Source organism: Malus sylvestris, chromosome 4 (genome assembly GCF_916048215.2).
Source record: "Malus sylvestris chromosome 4, drMalSylv7.2, whole genome shotgun sequence".
Taxonomy (NCBI): Eukaryota; Viridiplantae; Streptophyta; class Magnoliopsida; order Rosales; family Rosaceae; genus Malus; species Malus sylvestris.
The window spans coordinates 20,561,915-20,567,208 of record NC_062263.1 but is presented as its reverse complement, the minus strand read 5'-3'; the positions used below and the strand labels follow the sequence as shown (position 1 = coordinate 20,567,208).

The following is a 5,294-nucleotide window of genomic DNA, read 5'->3' as shown; positions in this document are numbered from 1 at the left end:
TATATAAATTATCACAGATTGTTGACATACTTCCAACAGGTTTTAGGTGTTTGGTAAACTGAAAAAAAAGGGCTTATTTTGGAAGCTATTGTGAGAATAAGCTGAAATCAAAGGAAAAAAATGAAGCTGCTATTTGCAGCTTTGGAAAATTGGCTTTTTTTCAAAGCACACGGAGCTGCAGTGCTCCTTTAATGAAAAGATCCACTATCAGACTGCTTTTTTTTTTTCCAAAAGCACTTTTACAAAAAAGTTTACCAAACACTCTGCTGATTTATTTCACAGCCGCGTATTCTCACAACAGCCGCTTATTCTCACAGCAGCTTTTTTTCAAAGCATAACAATACCAAACCAGCCCGAAGAAAGAGAGATTAGGGCTTTCAATCAATGAGTAGAATGAGTTCCCCCTTACCTGTTCAGGTGAATTTAGGCGCACCTTTTCCTTGAATCACCAATTTGGTATTCTTTCATTTTCTATCTCTTTCCTTCATTCATGCAATTCTTCGTTTTGATTGGTCTAATGGGGCATTCTTCTGGAGCAGATTAGTCTTGTAACTAGGGCGGATTGGTATCACTCAAGACAGTAAAGGGGCTTCGATGTACTAACAAGACCAAATTACACCCAGCAAAGAATTACTCCTCCACAACATGGCATTCCAACTATTCTGACAGAAACCCGCATCACCAAAAAATATTACAGTGATGGATAGCAAAACCTCATAATTGGCTTGATTAGGTATATCACAATGCCACATATATGCAAAGCGAGCATCACATTACATATTATATGCCGTTACCTAATGCTTTCGAATGTCTACCCACCTATTTTATTCTATAATTAAAAGATATATGAAAAATTGTTGTAAAATGTGTGCGGAAATAAGATAAGTGAATTGCCCCAATAGACAACTTTTGATTTTTGATATTATAATTTCTAGAGCGGAGGTAAAAAAAATATGAATTTTCTGCTTTAATTTTATGCAAGCATGTAGCAACGACGCCTTGAATTTGTTTCATTTGTCATTAATGTTGTAAATATTATTTCTTTTTTGGATTGTTTAGTTTGAAATTTAAATTTTTTTTATTTTCAAACACAATCGTTCGATAAGTTTTTCATGATCTGGTCATAGAGAAGCTCACGCTCACAAGTAAATGAAAAATGATATCAGTTTGAGAGGTGAATTATTGCAATTGAACTCGATTTTATACTAGAGGTAGAATACCTTAGTTCAGGGTCGTCTCTAAGATTTTAGGAGCCCTGTGCGAAATTTGTAAAAGGGATCCTTCTTAAGATAGTTTTAAGTTTTTAAAAAAGTATGACAATAGAAAACATTCACTTAAATCAAAACAAAGTCACTTAGTACTACGGTCTAGTAGTATTTCTCTTCATTTGGAAGTGAGAGGTCTTATGTTCAATTATTGTCAAATGCAAATTTGAACCACATTATTGTTAACCCATTGTGAGGTTTAACCCTCTCCCCCACCTCCTTAGTGTAGATAATATCGTTTGTTCAAAAATAAATAAAAATAAAAACAAACTTTAGCACTCACTGATTGCATATTTACAAGTGTCCTTAATGATAAGTAAAAAGATCTACAAAATTTAATCTTCACTAAATAATCAAAAGCAATTTTATCTTAAACAACCAAACATGAAAAAAATAACTTCAAACCACTAACTTTAAAGTTTTACTTGAATATATAACGTTGTTACATAATAAAATTAAGAAACTTTCATTTTTAGGGTGTTATTAGACACTCAAAATATCTCATTGTACCAAGTTTTTATATTTAGAAAGAAAAAAAAATCTCTAATAAGGAGTACACAATGTGGTTTTAAAATGTTAACAAAAGCAATTTTTTTTTTAAATATAGAACATTATTACATGATGTTAGATGACAAAAATTAAGGGGCCCTTCAAATTTGGGGCTCTGTACGATTGCACTTTTCGCTCCCTCTCAACACCCCCTCTACCTTAGTTAAAGGTTGATTACTCGATGTTCTGTATATATCTTTGTTCATGAAAGTCTGTTGGCGGGTTTGATACCCATTTTATAGGTATTTTGTGTTTTGATATAGGTACCGTAGGTGGATTTAATACCCATTTTATAGGTATTTTGTGTTTTGATATAGGTACCGTAGGTGGATTTAATACCGAATGTATAGATACCATTAGTGGACTTTTGATACTGAATGTATAGGTAAGAAATAAATGCAAAATTAGATTTTTAATTGAAACAACATGAATGCTGAGTTAAACGAAAAATTGACTGGATCTAAATCAAAAGACCCCGCACCATAATAACAATTTTTTTTTTATTAAAAGCACTCATGTAGGACAAGTTTAAGATACTTCAAGTACAAAATTCAAGTTACATGGATATATTGAACCTTTTTGGATGAGGATCTCAGCAATTAGGGTTTCAACTTTCAGCTAGCTAGCCAGGTATGAACTTTGAATCATCACTCTTTGGTCTTTAACTCCCTCCGCCCTTTGACTCACGGCGCCTTATGGTCTTTGATGGGCATATTACTTAGATACTTAGCAACCTGCAACTACTACTTCTGATCCTTTGGTTAGGTTAAGGTACACATTGTGGAGCCAAAAATATTCACTAAGCGACACGTGGACTTTTGAACGAAAGAGGACAAAAAATACCCTTGAGGCATACCGGGATTCCTACGCGCAAGTAGAGGGTAATCATCCTCAACCAAATCAAAAATGCTCCAGAAGAGGTAACCAATTCCAAATTATCTTATTTTAGGTAATTATTTCCAAAATTTAATTTTCCTAATATATTATTTATCTAAAATAATATATTCTTCCCATATCTCCTAAAATCATCCTTTAATATCAATTTGAAACATCCATTCAAACCTAAAAAATAGAATAGGGCCGGCTACCCCATTCAAAACCTAATACATCACATTTTTTCTACCTTTTCCATCATCTCTTCCCTTTTATTAGCCAATCAACACCATAAAGCACAAAAACATTTCCTTTCATATTTAATTAGCCAATTAATTGGCTAATTAAACCTAAAATAAACCCTAAAATCCCACCTAGTAGACCGGCCACATTCCCTCTCTTTGCTCCACACCTTTTCAAATTTCTTCCACTTTATTAGCCAAATAATGCTAGTCATTCAATTGGGTAACTTCCCATTTATTTCTATTATATTTTATTAGCCAATAAAGTGGCTAATAAAACCACAAAATTCGTCCCAAAGCACACAAAAAGGGCCGGCCATTTCTTGAAGATGTGGACCAATTTGGTCCTATAAATAGTCACCCATTTTTACCAAACACTAATTCCAAACCTCTTGCAAAAATTCCAAAACACTCTAAACACTATTTCTCTCTAAAATTCTAACTTTGGCATCGGAGGTTCTTCGGCCAAAGCCCCCCCATTCATCGTGGGCGCGTGAGGCTTTTGGCCTTAACCTAAGGTGCTAGTTGTTTTGTAGGTGCAAAATCGTCCAAGATCGAAGAGGTGAAAATTTGCATCCACAAATTGGTGCTTTCATTGAGAGTTGAAATCCATACTCGTAGAAGACTCTCGCACAAAAAGGTTTTTTCTTTATTTTCTAGTCCATTTGAATATTTTTCATACGTTCTTATTATTAGAATTTTTTACTTGCAAAGGTTCTTTGATAAAACGTATAAGCAAAATATAATGGTTAGAAATTTAGAAAATTCCACAAGTGAAAATTCTAATGTTCAAGAAATGGGATTGCGGAGATCCGTGAGGCTAAATGCAACAATAAGGGGAGCGGCATCATCATCACGAGCTTCCACCATGGGAACCACCGTGGTGGCTACCTCGGTAGCCACCCGTGGCGAGGTCCATGGTGCCTTCACCACGACCACCATGGGAACCACCGCGGTGGCTACTTCGGTAGCCACTCGTGGCGAGGTCCATGGAGCCTTCACCACGGCCCGGAGATCCGTGAGGCAAAATGCGACAATAAGGGGAGCGGCATCACCACCACGAGTTTCCACCATGGGAACCACCGCGGTGGCTACCTCGGTAGCCACCCATGGCGAGGTCCATGGTGCCTTCACTGCGGCCACCATGGGAACCACCGCGGTGGCTACTTCGGTAGCCACTCGTGGCGAGGTCCATGGAGCCTTCACCACGGCCCGAGCCGTGCCATCCAAGGCTCACGATACCGAGACCACGATCCAAGCCGTGCCATCCAAGTTTACGTGGACCCAAGCCCAAGCCTCGCATTCACATGCACCGCGCATTGAGCAGCCTGCTTCCGTGATCCAGCCTGCTCCCGTCAAGCAACCCACTCTCACGGCCCAACCTGCTCCTGCCGAGCAGCTTGCTCTTGTGACCCAGCCTGATCCCGATGAGCAGCCCACTCCCGTGGCCCAGCCTGCTTTCTTCGAGCAGCCCACTCCGGTGGCCCAGCCTGCTCCTGCCAAGCAGCCCACTCCCGTGGCCCAGCCTGCTCTTGCCAAGCAGCCTGCTCTCGTGACCCAGCCTGCTTTCTTCGAGCAGCCCACTCCAGTGGCCCAGCCTGCTCCTGCCAAGCAGCCCACTCCCGTGGCCTAGCCTGCTCTTGCCAAGCAGCCTGCTCTCGTGACCCAGCCTGCTCCCGACGAGCAACCCACTTCCGTGGTCCAGCCTGCTCCCGTGGCTTTCCAAGCAGCCCAAGTCGGCCCAAGACTATCTCAACCATCCGGACCTACCATCGAGCCGGGGGCATTCTCACCACATTTTTTCGCGGATTTGACATTTCCCAACTCAAATCTCGCGCCCGGAGTCTACCACATTTCCACTGCCCAAGGAGGCGCATTCCTTCTAAGCTCTTCCAGTCCAAATGGCGAACAACACTTGTCTCGACAAGTCATAGAGTTGACGAGCGCCCTTGCACAACAGACAACCTTGGTGAATCAACTTTTGCAACACATTGGGATCCAACGTGCCCCGGACGAGGTATCCCGAAGTAGGACAAGGGCAGACGGACATTTCCAGCAGCGTCCCGGCAAGCAGCCACGAGTCGAAAGTTTGGGCAGTGTACATTCCCGTCTTAGAGCGCGAAGGAGCATGCACTCTCGACTAGGCCCACGGAGGAGCATACATTCACGGTTGGGGTTATACTCCAATAGTCAACATGAACAACCTTCCGGGCAAAGTGTCTATTCGCAGCTAAGCCCACAAGAAGAGTCCTCCACCTCACATCAGAGTAGGCAGCACGACGGACGGAGAGAAGCAGTCACTCAATCCAGCTCAAGTTCAACCAACAGCATGCGAAGAACTCGCTCGCCTACTAGGAACGCATCA

At 41.1% G+C, this 5,294-nt stretch overlaps 1 long non-coding RNA gene across 1 annotated transcript; it reads left to right on the top strand.

Moving 5' to 3' along the window:
* The first annotated feature begins 316 nt into the window (after window positions 1-316).
* Window positions 317-2,473, top strand: LOC126617608 (uncharacterized). Its single transcript, XR_007621423.1, has 3 exons — window positions 317-417; window positions 540-733; window positions 2,325-2,473. It is a non-coding gene; the product is annotated as an uncharacterized LOC126617608 (long non-coding RNA).
* The last annotated feature ends 2,821 nt before the right edge of the window (window positions 2,474-5,294 follow it).